Here is a 10,360-nt window from a genome sequence, read left to right as displayed (position 1 = left end):
TATACTCTGGGAGACTGAGTGTGGCTTTCAGTCTGGTGTGCCTAGGCCTGGAGCATTAGTTGCGGTGAATTCAAATCCCATCTTTCTAGTGCTGTGTTGTGTGTTTCACTTCGATGCTCAGGTGATGCTCTTACAGGGCATCAAGGTTGCCGGGGAAATGACAGTGTTTGAAGAGCCTGTCTGTTAAAGAAAGGGGTCATATGTCCCACACCATGGTGTGCTCTGTGGCTTGGTGGTTGGGGTGAGGAGCTGAGGTGCCAGGGCTTTCTCTGGGTTACTTCCTACTATTTCGGGATGTGTCAAGCCAAAGTTTCACTGTGTAGCCCTAGTTGTCCTGGACTTCACTTTGTAGATCAGGGTAGGCTGAAACTCAGAGCCACCTGCCTCTGCCTCCCCAGTGGTGGGATGAAAGGCATGCACCACCACTGACTGACTGGCTTTTTCTTTTTCTTGACACAGGGTCTCTCAATATAGCTCTGACTGTTCTGGAACTTACTCTGTAGACCAGGCTGTCCTTGAACTCATAGACCTGTCTGCCTTTGCCTCCAGAAAGTTGAGATTAAGGGCGTAGGCCACCACTGCCTGATTTCCTCCTCTGCTTTGTTTGCTTGTTTGCAGGGATTCAAGCAGCCCAGGCTGCCTAAGACTGGTTACACATTAAGGGATGACCCTGAATTTGTCATCCTCCAGCATCTTCCTACTGAGTTTTGGAATTACAAGCATGTGACCCCCTCATACCCAGTTTATTCTGTTTTGCAATCACCCCCAGAGCTTGAAGTGTACTAGCCTGGAGCTCTACCAACTGGGCTTCATCACTCGCCCTCACCATTAACATTTTTATGTCATACAAACTGTTGGTTTTTATTTTGACAGTTACTGTTCTCCAAACCCTTTTTACACTATGTTTCTGTGTTTGGCTCTGTTTGTGGGGATGTGCACTTGAGTCCTGGTGCCTGTGGAGTTCAGAGGTGTTGCATTCTTCTGAAGTTTCAGACATGTGAATGTCTCACATGGGTGCTAGGATTTAAACTTGGGTCCTCTGTAAAAAAACCCATACAGATACCCATGAAATAAACAAATAAGCCCAGCAGTGGTGCCATATGCCTTTAATCCCAGCACTTGGGAGGAGGAGGCAGGCAGATCTCTGTGAGTTTGAGACCAGGCTAGTCTATAAGAGCTAGTTCCAGGACAATCTCCAAAGCTACAGAGAAACCCTTGTCTTGGAAAACCAAATCAATCAATCAATCAATCAATCAATCAATCAATCAATCAATCAATTAATTTTTAAACTATTTTTCTTTTCTATTTGAGATTAAAATGTAACTGGGATTTCTTCCTTCTTTTTCCCTTTTTTTAATTAGAAAGAAAATTATTTTACATGTATATCCCAGGTCCCTCTCCCTCCCCTCCTCCCCTGCCCCCCCAACTAACGCCTTACCTGTCCCATACCATTTGTGCTCCCCAGGGAGGGTGAGGCCTTCCATGGGGGGGGGTCTTCAAAGTCTGTCATATTCTTTGGGATAGGGCCTAGCCCAACCCCCTTGTGTCTAAGCTCAGGGAGTATCCCTCCACGTGGAAATGGCTCCTAAAGTCCATTCCTATGGATAAGTACTGATCCACTACAAGAGGCTCCATAGATTACCACGGTCTCCTCACTGACACCCACATTCAGGGGGTCTGGATCAGTCCCATGATGGTTTCCCAGCTATCAGTCTGGGGACTAAGAGTTTTCCCTTGTTGGGCCCAAGGCTTTTAGCTGTGATATCAACTCTCTGTGTGACTACTCCCTAGTTTCTTTCTTTTTTTCCCACTTTCTGAGAGAATGTCTCTCAATTTTATTGTGGAGCTGCCTTATATACAATCTTACAAAAACCCCAGGTGATATTGATGCTATATAACAAAACAGTTATCAAGTAAGAACTATAAGATTTTTAGCCATTCTATCTTAGTGCGTTAGTCATCAACTCTATCAAAGACCATAAAAGAATAATATATAAACATTAGAAATGACAGAAACATCTTGCTTCCAATTTTCTTGGTAACGTTGGGGATGCATTTTTATGCTACAGGCCACAATGTGTCTGACAGACTTCTCAGCCAAGCAGGAAATTTTAAACTGTCCACATGCATTGGCAGTTTGTCTGTCACCTTTTTTCTGTGTCTTGTAGAATATCTGGCAGACGCTTCCATGAAGCAGGAACCTTTCATGACTGTCCATCTTCTTTAAGCAGTCACTTTCCTGTGGTCCTGCATGTCCAGTTTATAAAGCAACAGTCAAACCTTTCAGGCAAGAGCAGCTTCTTGCCCAAATGGCTAGCCTTTCCATGTCAAAGGTAAACTTTATTTCTTAGATTCCCATCTTCCTCTCAGATGTAAGTGGTGTGCTAGGAGCAGTTGCGTTTCACTGTCAATAAAAACCCTTAATGCTGGCAAGCCTTCCCTGGTGATCCTTCAGAGTTTCCCCTGCTTTTCCAAATCTCGGTGGGACCTCCAATTGTCTGTTTTTCTTTTCTTTTCTTTTCTTTTTTTTCTTTTTGTTTTTCGAGACCGGGTTTCTCTGTGGCTTTGGAGGTTGTCCTGGAACTAGCTCTTGTAGACCAGGCTGGTCTCGAACTCACAGAGATCCACCTACCTCTGCCTCCCGAGTGCTGGGATTAAAGGCATGCACCACCAACGCCAGGCTTTTTTGGTTTTTAGAGACAGGGTTTCTCTGTGTAGCTTTGGAGCCTGTCCTGGCACTCGCTCTGGAGTCCAGGCTGGCCTCAAACTCACAGAGATCTGCCTGCTTCTGCCTCCCAAGTGCTGGGATTAAATGCGTGTGCCCCCAACACCCAGCACGGGACGTCCAATTGTTATAACGGCCAGTGCTACAACCTTCTCATGGGTTTGGGCAAGGGAATCTTTCTTCCAGAGAAAAGCCAGACTCGAATTGCAAGCAGCAACATCAGGATATGGATGGGTAGAGTAGAAACCGCTCTATTCTCTAGTTTCTTCATGTGAGCACTTAGAGTTATGAACTTTCCTCGTAGTACTGCTTTCAAAGTGTCCCATAAGTTTGGTATGTTGTGTCCTCATTTTCATTGAATTCTAGGAAGTCTTTAATTTCTTTCTTTATTTCTTCCTTGACCCTGGAATAGTGCAATTGCGTGTTGTTCAATTTCCATGAGTTGGTAGGTTTTCTGCAATTTGTGTTGCTCTTGAATCCTAACTTTAAGGCATGGTGCTCTGATAAGACACAGACAACAGGTACAATTTTTTTTGTACCTGTTGAGGTTTGCTCTGTTGCCGAGTATGTGGTCGATTTTTGAGAAGGTTCCATGTGGTGCTGAAAAGAAGGTATATTCTTTATGTTTGAATGGGAAGTTCTATAGATACCAATTGGGTCATAACTTCTATTAGTTCCTTTGTCTCTTTGTTAAGTTTCTGTCTGGTGGTCCTGTCCAGTGGTGAGAGTGGGTGTTGAAGTCTCCCACTATAATTGTGTGAGGTCTTATTTGTGATTTGAGTTTTAATGTTTCTTTTACGAATGTTGGTGCCTTTGTATTTGGGGCATAGATGTTTAGAATTGAGACTTCTTCCTGATGGATTTTTTCCTGTGAAAAATATGAAATGACCTTCTTCATCTCTTTTGATTGATTTTAGTTTGAAGTCTAACTTGTTAGATACTAGGATAGCTACCCCAACTCATTTCTTGGATCCATTTGATTGGAATATCTTATCCCAACCCTTTACTCTGAGGTAATGTCTGTCTTTGCATTTGAGGTGTGTTTCTTGTATGCAGCAAAAGGATGAATTCTGTCTTCATATCCAATCTGCTATCCTGTGTCTTTTTATAGGCGAGTTAAGACCATTAATATTGAGGGAAATTGAAGACCACTGAGTGTTTATTCTAGTTTGGTTTTGATTTGTTGTTGGTAGTGGTATTGTATGTGGATTTACCCTGCTTTTTCTTTTGGGTTTTCCTAAAGTGGGATTGTCTATTGCCTATGTTTTTGTGAGTGTAGTTCATTTCCTTTGGTTGGAGTTTTCCTTCCAGTACTTTCTGTAGGGCTGGATTAGTGGTTACATACTGTTTAAATCTGGTTTGTCATGGAATATCTTGTTTTCTCCATTTATATTGATTGAAAGTTTTGTTGGGTTTAGTAGTCTGGGCTGGCATCCATGTTCTCTTAGAGTTGGTAGAATATCTTTCCAGCTCCTTCTGGCTTTCAGAGTTTCCATGGAGAAGTCCAGTGTAATTCTGATAGGTTTGCCTTTATATCTTACTTTGCTTTTTTCCTTTGCTGCTCTTAATATTCTTTCTTTATTCTGTACTTTTGGTGTATTCATTATCATGTGATGAGAGGACTTTCTTTTCTGGTCCATTCTATTTGGTATTCTGTGGGCTTCTTGCACTTTCATTGGCATGTCTTTTTTAGGTTGGGAAAGTTTTCTTCTATGATTTTGTTGAATATGTTCTGCACCTTTGAGTTGGATTTCTTCACTTTCTTCTATACCTTCTATCCTTAGGTTTGGTCTTTTCACAGTATCCCATATTTCCTGGATATTTTGTGTTAAGGATTTGTTGGACTTAAGATTTTCTTTGCTTGATGAATTTATGTCCTCTAGTTTATCTTCAACATCTGAGATTCTGTCTTCCATCTCTTATATTCTGTTGGTTATGCTTGCATCTGTGGTTCCTGATTGTTTACTCAGCTTTTCCAATTCCAACATTCTCTCAGTTTGTGTTTTCTTTATTGTCTCTATTTCAGTTTCCAGGTCCTGAACTGTTTCCTTCAGCTGTTTAATTGTATTTTCTTGGCTTTCCTTGACTTCTTGCATCATTTGGTTCACCTTTTCTTCCATTTTTTCTGAAGGATTTTCTGATTTCCTCTCTTAGGATCTCTATCATCTCCATGAAGTTGTTTTTAAGGTTGCTCTCTTCTTCTTCATCTGTGGTGGGATGTTCAGGTCTTGCTGGTGTAGAGTCCCTAGACTCTGGTGGTACCATATTGGTTTTCCTGTTGTTGGATGTGTTCTTATATTGTCATTTTCCCATCTCTTCTTCCAGTGGGTGCAGGTGGTGTGTCTTCCTTTCCTAGTTTGTATGTATACAGAGGACTGAGACAGGGGAGGAACATTGGAGGGAAAGAAAGGAGATGCCTTGATAGAGGGAGACAGTACAGGTTTGGAGAGAGGTCTGGCTCAAAGGAAGTGTTAGGGGATCCACAGGGATGACCCCAACTAAGAATCAAGGCAGTGGTGCAGAGGATGCCTTTGATGTCCTTCCCCTATAATGAGATTGATGTCTACCTTGGTTACCATTCCTTGAGCCTGCATCCAGTAGCTGTTCGAAGCAGAAACAGGCATTCTCAGCTATGCACTGAACCATACTCCTGGAATTCAGTTGTGGAGAGGGAGGAGGGATGAGCAAAGGAGCCAAGACGGTGCTGGAGAAACCCGAAGAATCAGTTGACCTGACCTAGTGAGAGCATGGAGAACCTAGTCATAAAGCTGGGGAACCAGTATCAAATTAAGCCATCTGAATGCAGGCGCCAGAGAGGAGGCCAAGACAGTCTGTGTGACCTCTAACAGTGGAGCCACTGTTTATCCCTAGAGCACAAATGGCCTTTGGGAGCCCATTGTGGAGGTATACTATTGCAGCCCAGATACAGCAAGGAGGGCCTAAGCCCTACCCCATATGTTATGAGGGACTTTGAAGTTCCCCAATGGAGGACCTCAATATCCCTGGGGAGGAAGTGGAGGATAGTGGTCGGGAACACTGGAGAATGGGAGAGATGGGAGGGCGAGGGAATGGGGGCATGGATATTTTAAAATGAGTATCTCTAAAATAAAAATAAATAAATAAAAAATGTGTGTGCTATGTGAGGCATGTCCAGGTATGACTGCAATTTTCTCAGAATTCACAAGAGGGCAACATCCCCAGGAGCTGGAGTTTGTGAAGCGACTGACCAAAGTAGTGGGAGTTAAACTCTGGTCCTTTGCAAGAGCAGTACAAGCTCTTGACCCCTGAGCAGTCTCTCCTCCTGTGGCATTGAGTATTATTTGAAGCTATGTGCTTTGGATCCCTTGATGAGAGATTTGCCCCTAGGCTTTCATTTCTCAGTACCCAGAAGCAATCTTCCCCTATTTATTGCCCACAATGACAAACATCTGAGCCTCAGGTCATAGCAACAGAGTTTAAAATATAGCTGGCACAAAGCCTTAACAAAGGAGACCAACCTGGGGTGCCTAATTAATGGTCTTCAGTGTATTCATAGGCTAAGAAAGAAGTCAGGCAAATTTCTGTTCTAGGATATAACCCATGTCGTCATAGCACTCCAGAGGGGAAGACACACTTCCAGAGTCATGTGGCTCAGGTTGGAAGTGTGGTGCACAAGGTCTTTCAGGACTACCATGGAGATGTCATTGTCACACAAACTGACTATGGTAGGCTGGGAATATTGGCTCAGGGCAGGCAGAAGGAAATGAAAGTGAGACTCACCCATCCTACGATGTTCTAATTCTCGGATCTGTAGTGTGTCTACTTTATGCTCTAGAAGAAATCTGAAGAGTCATGGGACTCATCAGTTTTAAGGCCTCCTTCAAGATCAGAGTATTGAGTTGACAGAGGCTTCAACATTGGGAGAGGGACTCCAAATCTGACTGGGAACCAGCAGAGAGTGATGGGCAGGCAATCAAGGGAGTCTTCAGAAACCTAGGAGAAACCAAGGGCTAGTTATTTGACATATGGGGATTGGCTACTCCCTTATTTGACACCTTCCTTCTCCTGAGGCTGACTACCAAAGTCCAGCACTCAGTATCCCCCTTTGGTTCAGCTAATTAACATGGCCAATTAAAATTAAACATCTCATCCTAACATGGGGTCCTCCCCCCCCCCTTTGCATTTATAAACCGCCATTTACCTATGAGCCACATCTGTCTCCTCCCTATCCAGAGGCAATCCTTTGTTCCTCTGAGACAAATATCCCTCCCCCTGTCCCTTGTCCCTTTCCCTTCTCCCTTTTCTCCTGTACCACCATGATAGCATAGTCCATTCTAACACAGACTTTCGGTTTTTCTCTTCTTAAGATTGACACCTGCAAGGTCAATTGCTGCTGTTTTTCTTGCTGGAGTCAGAAAGCAGCCACTTTCACTTTCCTTCCCCAGTTAATAAAGGATCTCTCAGGTGTTTGGGTGTGGGTTGTACCTAAGCTGGGGTTTAGAAGGGAGTCCCCCACTGTGTGGGAGTCCCCTGCACTCCACATTAGATTTGACAGGAGCGCTATGAAGAAACAGCCTGAAATATACCCTTACTAGATCTGACACACAAATTTGGCCTTCTAGCATAGCAGCTCTGTCATTCATTCCTCAGCTTCAGGAGTGGTCATCTGAGCCCTTGATTTAGTCAACAGACCCCAGAGTGAGGGAAGGCAAGGGCCTGGCTGGCAGCATCCACTTCAGGATGGTAGTTTGTCCACCAATAAAGGGTTGCTTGTGAAAGACCCCTGAAGGGAGACCCTCACTCAAATCTCGGGAATAGCGCGTACCCAGTGAGGCACCGAGACCGGACTTGCTGCAAACACACGAGGAAGTTTATTGAAAAAGGAATTGAATGAGATCTCAAGCCAGCATGCTGGGGTCGAGACTCATACACCATGCAGGGGTGGAGGAGTTCGACCCCGACCCAAACTTGTGACAAGCTTATAAGGGCAAAAACCATAAAGGAGGGGGAGGACTAGGGAGGAAATAGGGGAAGCCCAAAGTTACACCTTTGCTCATAAAGGCAAAAACCACAAAGGAGGGGGAGGACTAGGAAGGAAATAGGGGAAGCCCAAAGTTACACATTTACTCATCAGTTAAACTATGTGGACACACCTGGGGCGTTTGAACTTTCCACAGTGGTCGTTGGGACGTCCTGTGGTTATTCCAGGAGCTGTTTTTTCTCATGAGAGTTCCGGGAGAGGCAACCTGCAGGGGACGGGAGCCCCAAGGTGATGAGCCCATGTTCTTATGGACAGCTAGTAATTTTTTTACTCTTCACTTGAACAGTGGAAGAAGAGCTTCCTAAATAGTTTTTCTACTACCTGCATCTTAGCACTTACATCTACCGAATTTTTAGAGAAAAACAAAGAATTATAGGACAACAAAGATTGTCAAAATGATAAAAATGGTATGTCAATCCTGATTAAGTTGCTTATTCCTTCATTTAATTGTTCCACTTTTAAATCATCCATTATGTCATCATACCAAGACCGAATTCTCTCCACTTTAATAGTGTTTTTCATTTTTTAGTGTGGGAAAAAAAGAACTCTTAAACTCATCTCTTCCTTTAAGAATTTCCAATTAGGCACTCACCCGGTTCGAACCTGGCTGAGATGGAAAGGCAAAACACCCAGGGCAGAGGGGAGGATAGCTTTACCCCCCCCCCGCCCCTACCCTACCCCCCCACCCGACCCCCGTCACGCACAGAGTGGGGCGGAGGGCGAAGAAGCTACAGGCCAAGCAGCCATAGGCAGCAGGACAGGATGGAGACACCAGCCTCATGGACAAGGAGGAGGCATGCAGGCAAAGAGGCCAGTCTTCCTGCTGCCTGCTGCTCCACTCTCAGGCCAGTGGCTCCTCCCTGTGAAAGAAGAGAGGAGAAAAATCCCCATCCCCGCACACAGACACATGCCATTAAAATAAAACTGGATGAAGATATTTACTCCGATGGTCGAACATTTGAGACTTCAGATATGCTTTAACCTGATGTCAAGGAATTGTGGAAATCAGGATTTGCAAAGACACCAAGGATGTCAGTTCCCTGACAAAAGCAGCCGATTTTGTGAAAGCCTTTGTTCTCGGGTTTCAGGTGGAGAATGCCCTTGCCCTTATCAGACTGGATGACCTCTTCCTAGAGTCTTTTGAAATAACTGACATTAAGCCCCTAAAAGGAGATCACCTGTCAAGGGCAATAGGAAGAATTGCTAGCAAAGGAGAAAAAACCAAATTTACCATAGACAATGTGACACGGACACGGATTGTTTTGGCAGAATGAAAGTTCACATTCTGAGCTCTTTCCAAAACATCAAGATGGTGAGGACTGCCATCTGCAACCTCATCCTAGGAAATCCTCCATCACAGGTTTATAGCAATATCTGAGATGTGGCCAGCAGATAGATGGACCAGTTTGATTCCCCTCAATCCTTGAGGTGTTCACAGAAAACCATGGGAAGATTTCCCAGCAACCTACAGCTCAGGTTCCTTTTCAGGTCTCAGCCCAAGCAGAAGCAGAAAGGGAACGTTTAACAGGACTTGTACTCCCCTGCTTCTAGAATAATTTAAATAAGAAAGTGTAATACTGTTAATATTTAACACATTGAGTGTAAATTGCTGTCTTTTCCACATGGGGTCAGACTCACAGTTTAAAATCCTGTCATTTAGAGGGAGCTTCTTCTTTCTTTCTTTCTTTCTTTCTTTCTTTCTTTCTTTCTTTTGGTTTTTCAAGACAGGGTTTCTCTGTGTAGCTTTGGAGCCTTTCTTGGCAGTCACTCTGGAGACCAGGCTGGCCTGGAACTCACAGAGATCCGCCTGCTTTTGCCAACCACGTGCTGGGTTTGAAGGCGTGTGCCACAAATGACAGACAAGAGGCAGCTTCTTAAGACAGATTTGTAAGTAAACTTACAAGCATTGTTTTTTTCTCTGGAAATTTTAATTAAAATCTCGACCTGTGAATCACAGTCCTTGGTACAGGCAGGGCACTGTGACTGCTTCAGGGTTGGGACATAACATTAGTCTGCACTATTGAACCTAATGTGTTCATCTTTACACCCAGTGCAGTTTATGAAATGCAAGCCCCGTACCACAAGGCTAATGAATTACTTTTCAGTAAGTAATGAAAGTAAAGCAGTTTCCCAAGAAAATTGTTTTCCAAACAGTATATTCTTGTAACTAGTGTCTGTTATATCAATTTGCTTATTTCTTATATTGTTTAGAACCTATTTCATTAAATGTGAGGTTTAGATAAAAAAAAAGAATTTCCAATTAATTTACCAATTCTTCTGACAATGTCAGTGAACTGTGAGGTATAGCACATTTGAATCAGAGATCTACCTTGTGGGCTTGAGCTGAGAGTGTCAGCCCTTAGGAGAGGGGCTCTGGGAAACACTGGAAAACCTCCTGAGTTTGGGTGGTAGCTGAAGACTATTTAGAAAAGCTACAACCCAAAAATTCAACTGACTCTCAAAGACTTGGGGAAAAACAAAACCAAAAGAAAACCTACCTGTGCAGGCAAGGACTCAGGTGGGAGTCCTACCTGCAGCTCAGCTTGAGCAAGGCCCATTGGTTTCAAAAAATTGGCTTTTTTTTTTTAAATGAATTCATACCTTTGCTGGGTGCC

General features: G+C 43.7%; 1 pseudogene; it reads left to right on the top strand.

Annotated features, from left to right (window-relative positions):
• The first annotated feature begins 5,881 nt into the window (after positions 1-5,881).
• LOC100760969 lies at positions 5,882-9,019 on the top strand (annotated as a pseudogene).
• The last annotated feature ends 1,341 nt before the right edge of the window (positions 9,020-10,360 follow it).

The sequence above is a fragment of the Cricetulus griseus genome, unplaced genomic scaffold (genome assembly GCF_003668045.3).
Source record: "Cricetulus griseus strain 17A/GY unplaced genomic scaffold, alternate assembly CriGri-PICRH-1.0 unplaced_scaffold_35, whole genome shotgun sequence".
Classification (NCBI taxonomy): Eukaryota; Metazoa; Chordata; class Mammalia; order Rodentia; family Cricetidae; genus Cricetulus; species Cricetulus griseus.
This window is presented reverse-complemented; position numbering and strand designations above follow the sequence as displayed.